Genomic DNA, 16,993 nt, shown 5'->3' with positions numbered 1-16,993 from the left:
AGAGCAGTTAGTTTTGCGTCGCATTATATTTGAAATAACATTTGATTCATTACAATTTCAAAATTATTGTAATTTTGAGAGGCTGAATAGAGTTATGGAAGAGAGATGTTTTATCAGGGTTTTTTTCCTAGATAGTAGAATTATATATTGTAGAATTGAGAATTAATAACTTAGTGAAAGCACCTAGCATGGTACCTGGCACATAGAAATCACTTGGGGAATGTTAGTTGCTTTTGGATGTCAGGTAATAAGTCAAGAGCTAGATTTTTTTGTCAAGGATTATTAAAGGGACATGCAGAAGAATTTGAAGAATGGAGGAAGTCCAGATGACCCCAATCCTGGGCTAAAACAGAAGAAACAAGTAGCTCTAGCTACTTTTTTATACTTAAAAACCTAACTAGAAAAGCTTATTTTGCAAAGATGTGTGCCACAAAAGATACTTTTGAATAGATGAGATTAAGAATAGTTTTAATGCATTTTTTGGTCAACTTCCACAATCAAGAATTTTGGCATAAACATTGCTTTAAGAGATATTTTTAATAACTACTTCTGATTACAAAAGGAAATTCCTTGCCTCCCATGAATAAAAATAAGCCCTTTATTTAGATTTATTTTTATTCTCCTGGATATTCACTAAATTCTATGTTCATATCTGATTCTGAACATTGCTAATTGTATACTCTTCTGACATCCTCACAGTTCTTCATATTTTGGATGGATCTTCTTTTATTCCTCAAAATTACTTTTCTTTCTTGGTTACTTAGTGAACTAGATGCATATGGTATTTTTTTTTTTTAAGAGAGAGTGAGAGAGAGAGGGGGATAGAGAGAGAGAGAGAATGAGAATTTTAACATTTATTTATTTTTTCTTAGTTCTCTGCGGACACAACATCTTCGTTTGTATGTGGTGCTAAGGATCGAACCCGGGCCGCACGCAAGCTAGGCGAGCGCGATACCACTTGAGCCACATCCCCAGCCCCGCAAATGGTATTTCTACAAGATACCAACATCTTTAGTTCAATTAAAAAGGGAGAAAGAGAGCCATGGACATTTCACTAGAAAAAATAATTTTTCACAAATTTTTCCTCCTCAAATTATTTGTTTCTACTGGTAAATATGGGGATAAAAAAATACCTTAAATGCTCCTTGTAACTTTTCAAAGATAAAAGTGAAAATACTAATGAAGTGATAAATTGTGAATGTCAAATACATATAAGGAATATTAAAATATGCTCAAATGATAAGCACTTTAGTAACTTATATGATATTCATTTTATGAAATATATACAAATGTCATGAATAAATCCAGTTTATACCAGCAGGATATTTTGTAAATTTTTTTTCTCAAAAGAAAAGTAAATAGACTGTCAATATTTGGATGTACTAACAACTTTACAGTATGAAATTGTGTATGATTTAATGTTCAGTCCTTTTTCTTCTTTCTTTCTATTTCCTCTATCCTACTCCCTTCCCCAACTTCCTCTTCCTTTTTTCTCTCCAACTTCCTAAATTACAAAGGGCTTCCATTATCTGGAGTAGCCAGAGCTACTTGTTTCTTCTGTTTTAGCCCAGGAATGGGGTCATCTGGACTTCCTCCATTCTTCAAATTCTTCTGCATGTCCCTTTAAACATCCTTGACAAAAAAATCTAGCTCTTATTACCTGACATCCAAAAGCAACTAACATTCCCCAAGTGATTTCTGTGTGCTAGGTACCATGCTAGGTGCTTTCAACTACGTTATTAATTCTCAATTCTACAATATATAATTCTACTATCTAGAAAAAAAAGCCCCTGATAAAACATCTCTCTTCCATAACTCTATTCAGCCTCTCAATATTATTAAGTCCCTATGCATAACATTCCTTTGAAGAAACAGACCATAATTTCATAAAGATGGTTTCTTTTTTTCTTTTTCTTTTAATTTTTTTAGTTGTTGATAGACCTTTATTTCATTTATTTATATGAGGTGTTGAGAATCGAACCCAGTGCTTCACACATACCTGGCAAGTGTGCTACCACTGAGCCCCAGCCCCAGCCCCTCCTTTTTTTTCTATCATAAATAATGTCATACAAATCCCCTAAATGAGTCTTTGTGCACAGTTATGATAATTGTCTTAGTCTACATTCCATGCATGAATTTGGCCTGATAGACCATTTTCTGCCCAGCTAGCTATTGTCTCTCTTCCTCCCATGTCTTTAATGTGTGGCATTCTTGGCCTATTGACATGGTGCCACACCACCTCCAGCCCCCTCTTTTGTTTTGGGCATCAGCTTGCCACTCAGTTTCCAACACTTCTGTCCATCTAAAACTGCACAGCCTTACTATCCTTCCCTTGACCAATAATCTGTAGCTTCTGCCTCAGAAAATATCCTCCCTTAAAGTTTTTTTTTTAACCAAGAAAGATAGCATATTATAAATTAAATACAGGATTAATTACTATAAATTAATGAACAGATTTACTATAATTCCAATATCCAACAGAAAGACAATTTTTAAGTTAAGAATGTGATATGTAACTATAGTTGTAAATTACTTACCAGAAGGCAAAAATGTTTCAGAGAAATGATTATGAAAAACAGAAGAGTTGGGGCTGGGGATGACCTCATGATAAAACATTAGTTTACCATCCCCCTCACCACAAAAAAGAAAAAGAATAAAAATAAACCCCATAATACCTACTGATTTTCATTTCAAAAGTATAAGTCAGAAGCTTTTATATATATAGTTATATATAAGTGGGGGGCGGGCATGGGGATGGAGCCCAGGGTCTCATACATGTTTAACATGGGCTCTACCACCGCTTACACCTCTAACTATGAAGTGCATAAATAATAGGTATAGGGGTGTTGTGTCAGAGGTTTTATTTTTTTGTACCAGGGATTGAACCCAGGGGTACTTTACCACTGAGCCACATCCCAGCCCTTTTTGTTTTTTACTTTGAGATAACATCTCACTATATTGCTTAGAGCCTTGCTAATTTGCTGAGGCTGGCCTTAACTTTTGATTCTCCTGATTCAGCCTTCCAAATTGCTGGTATTATAAACCTGCACCACCATACCTGCTAGTCCACCCTAGTTTGAATGGTCTATCTGTAGGCAGGCAGAGCATAACTGGAGGTGGTGGATCACTGGGGCTATGCCATGGAAGTATGTATCTTCCCTTGTGTTCCCTTCTTCTTTCTCCTCCTCTGCTTCCTGGCTGCCATGAATGCAGCAGCTCTCCTTCTCCAAGACTTCTTGCTATGATGTTCTGCCTCACCTTGGGCACAGAGGAATGGAGTCGGTCCAACATGGTCTAAATGTATGAGAGTGTGAGCCAAAATAAACTTTTCCTTCTCTAAGCTGTTCTTGTTAATGTTTTGGTCACAACAATGAAAACCTAACTAATACAACTGTCATTTAGAAGAACTATGATTTTGACAATACAGTAGTAACCTATAGTAGTTTACCTAATCCATTGTTACTGACATTCAAGTTATTTCTACATTTGTTATCCTTATTAGAAATCCTGTTAAAAGTGGTCAATTCATTTTTTTCCCTCCACATTTAGGTTTATTAAGATAAATTCCTACAAGTAGGTCTAATGGGTCAAAACATACATATCTTGAGAACCTTCACACACAAACACACACACATATTATACACACACATCTATTTCTCATAGTCATTAAGTTCAAATTAATTTACTCAGCCAATTAGATGCAAGCAGCACAAATATATACCAAAAGGCAATCAGCACTTTTTTTTTTTTAACACTGGGAATCACCTAGGCATCAGACCAGAGATCCTATGCCTATTAAAAGAAAAAGTAGACCCACATCTCCATCAAGTCAGCTTACAAACCAAATTCCTCATTAAGATTCCTAACGTGCAAGAAGTAAAATCAAGAACCAATAAATGATATGGTATCAAACTAAGAAGCTTCTTCACAACAAAGGAATAATCAAGAACATAGAGAGAGAGCCCAGAAATGGGAAAAAATTATTTGTCACCTGCACCTCAGACACAGCATTAATCTCCAGGATATATAAGAACTCAAAAAACACCAAAAAAAAAAAAAAAAGGATTAAAAACCAAAAACAAATAACCCAATGAAGAGCAGAGGGCAGAGGAACTGAACAGGCACGTCACAGAAGAAAAAATATGATGGGTCAACAAATACATGAAAAAATGTTCAACATCTTTACCAATTAGAAAAATGCAAAATAAAACTACACTGAGATTTCATCTTGCTCCAGTCAGAATGGCAATTATCAAGAATAAAAGTAGTAATAAATGTTGGCGAGGATGTGGGGGAAAAGGTACACTCATACATCACTTGAGGGACTGCAAATTGGTGCAACCACTCTGTAAAGCAGTATGAAGATTCCTCTAAAAACTTGGAATGAAACCACCATTTGACCCAGTTATTCCACTCCTCAGCTTATACCCAAAGGACTTAAAATCAGCATACTATAGTGACACGACCACATCAATGTTCATAGCAGCTCAATTCCCAATAGCTAAGCTATGAAACCAAACTAGGTGCCCTTCAACAGATGAATGGATATAGAAAATGTGGTGTGTGTGTGTGTGTATATATGTATACTTATATACACACACATACATACATACACATAATGGAATATTACTCAGCCACAAAGAATAGGATTATGGCATTTTTCAGTAAATGGATGGAACTGGAGACTGTTGTGCTAAGTGAAATAAGCCAATCCCAATGTTCTCTCTAATATATGGATGCTGACTCACAATAGGTGGGGGATGGGGCGGAGGGTGGAGTTGCACAGGAATGGACAGGGGAGTCCAATCCACTGGAGTCTTGAAATTTTTCTTTATAAAACTTGAGTTATTTATTTTTCATAAATATTAATTTTAGTTTAAATGTTTCTCCTAATCTGTTTCCTTTGTATTTCAGCTTTACTAACATTTATTTGTACAAAAAATGTTATATATTGTAATCTCTAAAATACTCTTCAGGGTTTTCCTTTTCTTTTTTTTTTTTTTCAGTTAACTGCAAAGTTGATAAATATGGTACTGGTTGTAATGTTTACTTTCCTTTTAATCGGCCTGGAATTTATTTTGATCTATAATATTTAATTTAAGTTTAGTTGTAGAATTAGAAATATGTACTTAACTAAACACACCCTTTTTCATGGTGTTAACTGCTATAAAATGGATTTCCTTATGGTGTGGATAACTGCGGGCAGGGGGAATAAGAAAACCCCAATAATGTGGAATACTACACATAATATGAATGTGGTGAATTTATCCATAAAATTTGCCATAGAAAACCAATAGACATGTATAATGTTACAGAAGAGACAAAATGGCTCCCAGGACTATATACATTAGCTATAATCTAAATTAAAGTGTTGACATATATATTTTAAAAGAGGAATGAGTCACTTAGAAGGAGACTGGTTGGCCCATTCAAGTACACTCAAGGACTGTCTGATCCCAGGGTCTCATATATCTCTACTATAGAGATGAAGCTGATATAGACAGCCACCTGAGGTTATCTGCTTGTTATTAGATTTTTTAATCCTAATTAATAATTCCTATCATTTAATATTGAGAATGTCATACCTGCTCCCTTTATATATTCTTTTCTTTTTATTAGTCCTTTCACTTTTTTTATTGGTGCATTATAATTGTATATAATGATGGGATCTGTTGTCACATGTGCATACATGTACACAATGTAATAATACAATTTGGCCAATATCACTGCCTCCCTCCGTACCCTCCTCCTTTCCCCTGGTCTCTTCCATCTACTGATATCACTTTGATTTTCACTGGCCCCCAATCTTTCTTTTCCTGTTTCCTCTCTAGATTCCACATATGGGAGAAAACATACAACTCTTGACCTTCTGAGTTTGGCTTATTTAGCTTAATATAATAGTCTCAAATTCCATCCACTTCTTGCAAACGACAAAATGTCATTTTTCTTTATGGCCAAATAAAACTCCACATTTTCTTTATCTATTCATCCATCAATGGACTTCTAGGCTGGTTCCAAAGTTTGGCTATTATGAATTGTACCGGTATAAACATGGACATGCATGTATATCCCTGTAGTATGATGACTTTAATTCCTCAGGATAGACACTGAGGAGTGGTCATATCTAGTCTTTTGAGGAACCTCCACACTGATTTTCATACTGGTTGTACCAATTTATAATCTTACCAACAGTGTAAATGTGTTCCTTTTCCTCTATATCCTCTCCAGCAATTATTATAGTTTGCTCTTGATGACTGCCATTCTGACTGGTACGAGATGAAATCTCAGTGTAGTTTTGATTTGCATTTCCCAAATTGGTAATGATGTTGAACATTTTTTCATATATTTGTTGGCTATTTGTATTTCTTCTTTTGAGAAGTATCTGTTTAATTAATTTGCCCATTTATTAATTGAGTTATTTGGTTTTTTTTTTTTTTTTTGTGTTAAGTTTCCTGAAGTACATGACTAAAGATCCCTTCATATTTTCACTGAATCACACTGAGAGACTTAAAGGTCATGTAATCTAAATAGGAACAAATCTTTGGGCCTTTCACATGAGTTTTTATCAAGATATGTTACTCTATTTACTTGTCCCTTTTATTTTCTTTAAAAAGACCTAAAAAGTAAATGGCTAGGCACAATTACGTATGCCTATAATCCCAAGAGTCTGACGCAGAAGGATCTCAAATTTGAGGCCAATCACAGAAATGGGTGAGACTCTGACTTAAAATAAAAAAATAAAGCTGGGTGCAGTGTTGCACACCTGTAATCCCAGCAACTGGGGAGGCTAAGGCAGGAAGATCATAAGTTTAAAGCCAGCCTCCGCAATTTAGTGAGGCCCTAAGCAACTTAGCGTGGCCCTGTCTCAAAATGAAAATGGCTAGGATGTGATTCAGTAGTTAAGCACCCTTAGGTTTAATCCCCAGTACCAAAAATTAAAATAAATAAATAATGAAAAGGACTGGGGATATAGCACAGAAGTAAAACATCCTTGGGTTCAATTCCTGGTACTGAGAAATAAAAATAAGAAAAAGAAGAAATAATTGACAAACAATAAACTATACATATTTGAATGTACAACATGAAAAATATTGACATACCTGAATGTACTTGTAGAACCATCACCACAATAATAATAGTCAGATAATGACTATATCACCCTCCAGATTTCTCCTGTCCTTTCATAATCTATCATCTTGCTCTATACTCCACATTTGATTGATATGCTTTCTGTCACTATATGTTAACTGTCTTTTCTAGAATTTTTAGCAAGAGGAATAAAATAGCAGAGAGTGGTCTGGCTTCTTCTACATAGTATAACTGTTCTGAGATACATCTACTTGGTATAAGCATCGCTGAGTGGTAGTATGTTGAATTGATATACCACAACTTGATTACTCATTTACTGTTGATAACTGCTTTGGAAAATAATCTAGTAGCTTCTTAAAAAGTCAAATATCTATCTACCATATGTCATAGCCATTTGAACCTTAGAAATTACCCCATTTGAATCAAATGTATGATATGTCAAGATCATTGTAATGTTTTGAGCAAATAATAAAAAAATTTAAAAAAAAAAGAAATTCATCCAAGAGAAGAGAAAGTACATACCCACATGAAGACCTATACGTGAATATTCATAGTACCTTTCTCTGTATTAGGTGAAATCCAGAAACAACCTGATTCCATCCACAAATGCATGGATAAACAAATTATGCTATATTCATAAAAAGGACAATCTATTGATACAAGTAACAACATGGATGAATTTCAAAATAAATCAAGTAAAAGAAGTAAAACAAAAAATGAATACTTGGGTGAGGGAGTAGCTTGGTAGCTGAGTATGCATGCAGGACGGAGTTCAAGCCACAGCACCAGAAAAAAATGAGTACTTATTTCTGGACTTCTTTTAAATTAATCATTGTTCTACCCTACAAACATCCTGTTTGTCTTCATTTAATGATTATACTTGAAATTGGTATACCTTTAGTTAACACAATACACGGACTTTAGAATCCTAAAATTCCAATCAAGCTCTACTGGCTTAAATGCCATTTAGGCCTGTACAGTATTATAATTATGCCTTATTTGTGAAGCATGAATATGACATTATTTTGTTTCTGTCGTCTAATAATGCTTAAATTTATTCATGTGGCCAACTGAAATTACTAGTTCTTCTTTTGTTGTAGAACCATTTGCCTTTTTCTTGAATAGTACCTTTATAAGAGTATTTTTCAATGTGTGGGTTGTGATCTACACATCTCAAATGTGCAACCTGAGCTTAACAATAATGTGGCTATGTACATCGTTTTACTTACTTTACTTGGAATATACTGGGCTCTCTAAGTTGGAGGATTTGTGTCTTTCATCTATTCTGGCAATTTTTTAATGGTTACTATATTGATTCATACCCATTCCATGTTTTCTTTCCGGAGTCTGAATGGATTGTCTCACAATATTTTTCATATTTTGTTTTTTTCTCTCTGTATAAAGTTCTCTGTAGTTTCCTTCTTTTTAACTGTGCCTATGTGCTAGATTAGCCCATCATTAATTTTTCTTTTTTTGTACTGGGGATTGAACCCAATGTCACTCAATCACTGAGCCACACGACCAGGCTTTTTTTGTATTTTATTTAGAGACAGGGTGTCACTGAGTTGCTTAGCACTTGCTAAATTGCTGAAGTTGGCTTTGAGCTCAGGATCCTCCTGCCTCAGCCTCCCGAGCCGCTGGGATTACAGGCAGTGCCACCATGCCTGGCTAATTTTTAAAATTCTATTATTATAAATAATTTTCATTTCTGATATGTTATTATTTCTTTTTAAGAAATAATAACATAGGCCACTTTCCTAGACTCTTATTTTTTATTTATGTTTTATAACTCCTTTTATTTATTAAACATATCAAATATATTGATTTTATGTATTAGATATTTATTATAGCTGAAATCTCTGTAGATATGGTACAGTTTGTTGTTTAGCTCTTGCTCATAGTATTTTGATTTTCCCCCTTGTTACGTTTTATGATTATTTTTCTTTTTTGCGGTACTGGGAAATACAAGGGTACTGTACCATGGAGCAATACCAAAGACCTTTTATTTTTATTTTGAGATAAGGCCTCAATAAGTTGCTTAGGGCATTGTTAAGTTGCTGAAGCTGGCCTCAAACTTGTGATACTCTTGCCTCAGACTTCCAGGTCACTGGGATTACAGGTGTGTACCACCACACCTGGCAATAATTGTGATCTTGAGCTTTATTATATTATCTTACCTTAGAAGTCATGTATCATCTGCAAATTCGTTTCAGTTACCTCAGTTTTCACCAAAGTCACTGATCAACACAGCTTCTGACAAAAAAGAAAAATCTTCAGAATTTTGAAAATCTTTAAAATAAATCCAACATATTCTCTCATTGCTTTCAGAGATACAAATTTAAATATTTTCCATCATAATCAAATACAAATGAATAAAAACAAGATAAAACCCTTGCCACAATTATTTCAAGAGTTGGATTTTTTAAAAAAGTAGCATTAGGGGCTGGGGATATGGCTCAAGCGGTAGCGTGCTCGCCTGGCATGCATGCGGCCCAGGTTCAATCCTCAGCACCACATACAAAACAAAGATGTTATATCCACCGAAAACTAAAGAAAAAAAAAGTAGCATTAGGCTGAATGAAAAATATATTTATAATCAAGAAAAAACAGTAGAAATATGAAGGGCTGGCTTGGGTGAAGGAGGTCTAGCATTTCTTTTTTTTTTTTTTTAATATTTATTTATTTATTAGTTATTGGCGGACACAACATCTTTGTTTGTATGTGGTGCTGGAGGATCGAACCTGGGCCGCACGCATGCAAGGCGAGCGTGCTACCGCTTGAGCCACAGCCCACTTCTCCAACAGGAGGAAACACAACGTATTTAAACTAGTATCTTGTCTTAGGGGAAAAAAAATTCCAGACAAAACCTTTTCAGATTCAAGGATGCTCTTTGCCCATTAGATGTTTGGTAAAATCATAGCTCTTTTATCTTTCTATTGTTTTATAGCACAAAACATAGAAGAAAGAACTTTGAAATGTCGCAAAACCCTTTGAAGTGTCACAGCCCTTTTCAGGTCTTTCCCCCCACTGCACCCCCAGCTTTTAACAGTATCAAGAAAACCCAAGCCTGCTAGTTTTTTCTTTTTTGCTTCACCACGTTTTTATTTAATATCTTTTACTAATTTCAGTCATCAATGACAACTTTGTAAAATTTATTTTCAACATCAAAATATGCATTTGTATGTGTGTGTTGACATTTTCGTATCCGAAATAAGAAAACTTACACTTCTCTCCTTTAGTATACTGCTCTTGCTTGAAGCACATGTAAACCAACAATTTGGAGTCTGCATCCTATTTTCTGAGCAGCAACTATAGGTTTAAACAGAATCCTTAGCTCCTGGTTTTCTTTCTTCTTAAAATTTGATGTATATCCTGCAATAATGTGGTAGAAAAAACACAGGCTTTGGAATCATATAGATATGGGTTTAAGTCACAATCTCCTACTAAGTAAATGGATAATATGAAGCAATGACTTAAGCTCTCTGAACCTATTCAGGGAACCTATCAGGTATGTAGATGGCAATGTGTAGCTGCACCAATGATGCTGGCGGCGGTGGTGCAAACATTAATCCCAGTGGCTGGGGAGGCTGAGGCAAGAGACAAGAGGATTGAGAGTTCAAAGCCAGCCTCAGCAAAAGTGAGGTGCTAAGCAACTCAATGAGTGAAACTCTAAATAAAATACAAAATAGGGCTGGGAATGTGGTTCAGTGGCCAAGTGCCCTGAGTTCAATCCCTTGTACCAAAACAAACAAACAAATATAAAAGAACCAAATGATAGCACACAGAGGAGTGCCAGCACAATGCCTGCCATGTAACCTAGGCTCATGAAATTTTGTATTTTATTTTCACTTTATTTCAATCTGTCCAAAGATTTCCAAATTTTTATAAGTCATAGCCTTGATAAACTTCTGTGGTTTTGTCCAACAATTATCATGTCAACATTTTATAACACTTACTTGCCCTAATATTATACATGAGATACTTTCAAAATAGAAATACGCATGGGGCTGCGATTGTGGCTCAGTGGTAGAGCGCTCGCCTAGCACGGGCAGGACTCAGGTTCGATCCTCAGCACCACATAAAAATAAAGGCATTGTGTTGTGTCCATCTATACCCAAAAAATAAATATAAATATTTAAAAAATAGAAATACACCAAAATACTCCTACTGAATACACCATACTAAAAAGGGACACTCTAAAATCTGTGTTCTAAAACCACTAGAAATCGTTCCTTTTCTTCTATGGCTGTGTTTCCAAAATGCTATACAATTGTATAAATTTGTTTCAGTTCCTTTTATTTTTCTTTTCATTTAATCTTATTTTTGAATGTGTAAAATATCCATAATTCTTTTTTTTTTTTTTGAGAGAGAGAACTTTTTTTTAATATTTATTTTTCAGTATTTGGCGGACACAGCATCTTTGTCTGAAATATCCATAATTCTAAGGTCAAAATATGAACAAGTTGTATTTAGGGAAATCTCTCTTTCATTGTTGGTATCTTTCCCTTGTTTGTTCTTTGTGCCTCTAACTCTATATGCTGTTCCTCTGGACAAAGAGGGTTCTACTGGAGACTGTTCCATTGCATGCATGTACTGAAGTTCATCCAATCAGTGCCCTATTTATGGTCATTTTAGCTGTTTCCCATCTTTTGCTAATACAAGTGTTGCTGCAACTATATACAAAACAGTTCACATTTTATTTCAGTGTGTTTTTAGAACATATTCCTAAAAGTTAAATGGCAATGCCAAAGGATAAATGCATATGCAATTTTGTTGGCTAAATTCCCTCCCATGCAGTTTGTGGTTATGTAGCCATCCCTATCAGCAATGTATCAAAATGCTTATTTCCCCACAATCTACAAAGTATACTGCATAACTTTTGGATTCTGGTGAGAAATGCTTTAGGATAGCTTTAATTCTTTAATTTGTATTTCCCTTTGTATAACTGGAGCTGGCACATCTTTTATACATCTGTTATCTGCATTTCTGTTTTTCTTTTATTTATTTTTGTGTCGCAGTCTGGCTGGGCACAAAATCACGAGCCACTCAAGCAGGAACAAACTTTATTTCCAAAATGCCACGCACGGGACACACCACACCAACAGGAAATCCCTCCTCTGGAAATCCCTCCTACTGCACTTCCCCAACCAATGGGAGTCCCGGGGAGAGCTCCAAAGTAGCAGGCCAAGGCGGACAGCAGGGGTCTAATATCCAATTGAATGCACATCTTAACATAATCATTATCATCTCAATGGCTTGCTGGTGTCACCTTTCAACCAAAAATGCCATGTGTCTTTCCTATGCCCCTCAGCATTTTTGTATTTCTTTCCTATGAGCTCTCTTTTCAGATTTTTTTTTTTTTTTTTTTTTTTTTTTGGGTACTGAGGATTGAACTCAGAGGCACTTGAACACAGAGCCACATCCCCAGCCCTATTTTGAATTTTATTTAGAGACAGGGTATCCCTGAGTTGCTTAGCATCTCGCTTCTGCTGAGGCTGGCTTTGAAGTCATGATCCTCCTGCCTCAGCCTCCCCAGCCGCTGGGATTACAGGCATGCACCACTGCACCCAGCTTTTCCTTTTGTCTATTGGGGTTGATGGTCTTATTTGCCTGGATTTTCAGTAAGTTGTTTTCATTAAGGAGATTAGCTCTTGGTGACATAAATCCAAATATTTCCCCCTTTGGAGGTCATTTGTCTTTGCTCATGACAGTTTTTATCACATATATTTTTTGTTGTTGTTGTTAATATACTGGGATTTATCTGGTTTTTGCTTTTTCTGGAATGAGACTTAGTTATAAAACCCTTGGCTTATACTTTCATAGACTTTAACTATGTTGTTCAATGGCTGTTTTACTCTGTATGTTGTTGTTAAGTCTGTTGCTAACCTTTCTGCTTGGAAGCCCAGAGGAATTTTTCTTCTTATGTTAAAAGTCCAACAGTTTTATTAGGACCAGACTTGGCGCTGACCATTTTGGATCAATTTTCCCAGTATACAATGAGCTTTTTCTTTGTGTGTGTTGTTGGGTATCAAGCATACAAGGTAAGCACCTTACCACAGAACTACACCCCATATCTGAGCTGACACAGTTGAGTTTTATGTTTAGAATGTTTCCAAGGATGTTAGTTTAAGTATTAGGTCTGCTATTTTTTTTTCCCTTAGGAAATCTAATTTTACATACATTCTGTATTAGTTTCCTACTAGAGCTGAGGAGACAGCTCAGTGGTACAGCACTTGCCTAGCATGCACCCTTGGTTCAATTCCCAGCACTAGACACACACAAAGTCACCTTCTATTTGTTTTTACCTTTCTTCATTTAATTTTCATTCTCTTGGCTGACTTCATGCCTATTCTCGGTGCCCCTAATTCAATCAAATTTTTTCCTCACTTAACTATCTTGAAATTTAAATTCATTTTTAAAGAGTGACTTCTCTGTTTCATTTATTTCCTGAGTATAATAATTTCACTTTTCACATTTTCTTCTCTTGTCCATTTGTTTCAGGGTTTTGAATTTGAATCTTTTTATCTCTGCAAATGCTTGGATTTAACTCAGGTAGGGGCCTTGTGCTGTAGTTTTCTTCAGCTCTATACTTGAATGTTTGGGGAAGCTTTTCATCAACTGAAATGTTTTGACTCTCATTTTGTTTTCTACTAGAAGTAACTTTATATGGATGTTGTCTGCCACCTTCTGTTCATTTTTAAGTGTTTTATTTTTCTTAAGCCAGATGGCAATTGTATGTAACAGGAGTGAAGGATTTGGATGATTTGTTGTATTCTTAGTTCGATAGTACCTAATTAGGGTTTTTTTTCATCAGTTATTCCTTTTTTGGATGAGAGGAGAGGTTGATCTTTTTTCTATTCTTTTTCACCATGATCCTTAGTTTCTTTCTTCCTTCCTTTCTTTTTTATTTTTTTTTTCTTTTTTGGTACCAGGGATTGAACCCAGGGATGTTTAACCACTGAGCCATATCCTCAGCCTTTTTTGTTTTGATACAGTGTCTTACTAAATTACTGAGGCTGGCTTTGAACTTTGATCCTCCTGCCTTGGCTAGGATTACAGGCATGTGTTACCCTGCCCGGCAGGATCCTTAATTTGTACTACTTCCTTCTCTTTTACCACGCACCCTCCACTATTTTGAGGTTCAGTGCTCCTGCAAAGTGCCCCTTCAATATATCCTCTTCCTAGAAACAGTACTTTCAAGTTCTTTTCCTCCAACAAGCCTCATACCTCTTCTCGGAATTTCCCTATTCAGGATGGAGATGAAGAGGAAATTATTTTATCTGTGTTCTGCTAGTCCTGCTTCCCTGTTGTCTTTTCTACAGTCTCCACTTCAGGTACTACTTGTGCATGGGTTCCAGAGCTGGTCTGCTGGACTGCGGTGTTGTCTTCCTCACATACCCATGATTTCACTTAATGCTAGGTAGGCACACTTATAGTCCTATATTCTCTTTTTGGAGAATACCTAGGGAAATTTGGATTTATGCAGTCACCATCATCCTACTGAAACCTGGAGAGTCTATATTTACTTTTAAATAATTTTCTAGTTTTATTGTATGTGGCCAGAATTTTGTTTGACAGTTTTCATAATTTTGAACTGACATTTTCTTTGTGGTTAACATAAAAGATATTTATTATAAATGCACCATATACACTTGAAAACCTGTATTCCTTACTAGTGGATTTGGAGTTTAATGTACATTTGTAAAATCTATGTTATTGATTCTATGACTAATTTTTTCATCCACTTATGCTGAGAGAGGTGTCTTGAGACTCTATTATTAGCATATTTCTATTTCTCCTTATCTCTAATAGTTCTTGACAGTGGTGTTGTGTCTTTGGGTAAACAGACTTACCAAAAGGTAAAGATTTCAAAAATCTTTACTGTGAATTGTAGCCTTAAAGTTATAAAATGTTCTTTGTTTTCATGCTTTTTGGCCTAAATTTTGCCTTGTCTAATACCAAGATGATGAACCTTACCTTTCTAAAATGTACATTTATCTAGCATTTATTTGCTTATCCCTTTTATGGTTATTAACAATATTGTTTAAATTATTCTCAATTTATTATAAATTCCTTTTTTTTTTTTTTGCAACAGGGATTAAGCCCAGGGACTCTTAATCACCAAGCCACATCCCCAGCCTTTTTAAATATTTTATTTAGATACAGGGTCTCACTTAGTTGCTTAGGGACTTGCAAAGTTGCTGAGGCTGGCTTTGAACTCATGATCCTCCTGCCTTAGCCTCCCAAGCTGCTGGGATTACAGGCTTGCGTCACCACGCCCGGCCATAAATTCCTTTTTTTATTCATACTTTTTACAGTTCTAACCTTTTGTATAAGCAATATAAAATCCCTTTTTTTCATTAAGTTAAGTCTATTTACCTTTGAAGGTCTTTAAAAAGAAAACAGCCTGCTTCCTCTATATACTCACACTTTGGACACAAAATGTGTAGATTTAACTCTCACATTAAGCAATTCTCTAACTCTCTGGACATTAGTTGGGTGACCCTACAATTCAATCATGAGACTAACTAACCAGAATTAGCAGAGACCTCCTAAGTTAAGAGCTCAAGTTCACAAAACTATCACTTCAGACACTCATTGCAGGTCCCAAATAGTGACCTAACCTTCTGACCAACCATCTATAAGTCAGAGTTACCTACAACCCTTCCTCAGGTTCAGTAATTTGGTATAACAGCTCACAGAATTCAAAAAGTGTCTTATACTTTTATTATAAAGAATATGATACAGAAATAGCCATCATGAGAGATGTATGGGGCAAAGGATAGGGTTGGGGATGCAGGGTATCCATGTCCCCTCTGGGTGTACCACTCTCCCAGCACTCCCATGCGTTCGCCAACCCAGCAACTCCATAAGTTAGGGTTTTAGGGAGGCTGTTATGTAAGTAGGATTAATTAAATCACTGACCACTGATGACTGAATTCAGTCTCTAGAAGTTCTCCTTTTCCAATGGTCTAGGAGATGGGACTGAAAGCTCTTCTGATCCTCTAACCATATGGTTGCTTATTCCAGCAATTAGCTCCCACCCTTCAAATTACCTCATAAGCATACACTCAGGAAAGATTGAGAAGGACTTCTTATGAGTAAGATATTTCTCCCAGTACCCAGAAAATTCCAATGGCTTTAGGAGCCTGTGCCAGGAACCAGGGAAGAAAAAGAGCAAATATCTATTTTTTAATACAACACCATATCACAAACTGATATTTTTGGTGTTATGATAGTCTATGCTCTATACATTTTGTGTGTGTACACACAAATACATATAGTGTACCAGTGTAGTCTCTCTTCTTTACTTTTTAGGGAATATTTCTTTTAGTTTTAGTAAAGGTTTATGAATTTTGTTCCTGTGGTTAGCTTTATAGTAATTTCTTTTTATAATACCTTCATTCCATCACCTCTTTTAAGATACTGTTAGTTTCCTGATATAAGCAATAACAAAATTAGCTATTTTCTTTTTTCTTCCTTCTCTCTCAAGATCTCATCTTGATCACTGGTGGGGCGGGGGTGGGGGGGACAACGACTAGGGATTGAACCCAGGGGTATTACCATGAGCTACACCCCCAGTCCTTTTTATTTTGAGACAGGGTTGCACTAACTTGCTTAGGGCCTCACTGAGTTAGTAAGGCTGGCCCTTGAACTTGTGATCCTCCTGCTGTGGCCTCTGGAGTCCCTGGGATTGTAGGCATGCACCACCATTCCTGGAAATCACTGGTATTCTTATTGTTCTGTTTCATATATCTGAGTATGTTTAAGCTTTCCCAGTTGGCCTCAAAAACTATCTTTTTCCTCCCAGCTAATTTGTTTTCCAATGGAGCATTATATTTACACATAGTATTTGGGTTCCTTTGACATAATTATAAATACAGGGAATTTGGTTTCAATCCCT

General features: G+C 35.8%; 1 protein-coding gene across 7 annotated transcripts in view; it reads right to left on the bottom strand.

Moving 5' to 3' along the window:
• Cab39l (calcium binding protein 39 like) overlaps positions 1-16,993 on the bottom strand; it is a 124,536-nt gene that overhangs the window by 99,553 nt on the left and 7,990 nt on the right. For 5 of the 7 annotated variants that reach the window (XM_077795167.1, XM_077795168.1, XM_026393659.2 and 2 more), the window contains exons 2-3: positions 10,314-10,461; positions 9,267-9,342 (exon numbers count right to left, since the gene is read on the bottom strand). The gene's annotated coding sequence lies outside the window, so the exon portion shown is untranslated. The remainder of the gene's footprint in view (positions 1-9,266; positions 9,343-10,313; positions 10,462-16,993) is intronic. The other 2 variants (XM_026393660.2, XM_026393661.2) reach the window with 2 other exon arrangements.

This window comes from Urocitellus parryii, chromosome 2 (assembly GCF_045843805.1).
Source record: "Urocitellus parryii isolate mUroPar1 chromosome 2, mUroPar1.hap1, whole genome shotgun sequence".
NCBI lineage: Eukaryota > Metazoa > Chordata > Mammalia > Rodentia > Sciuridae > Urocitellus > Urocitellus parryii.
The sequence above is the reverse complement of the archived record's forward strand: the minus strand, read 5'-3'. Positions and strand labels throughout refer to the sequence as shown.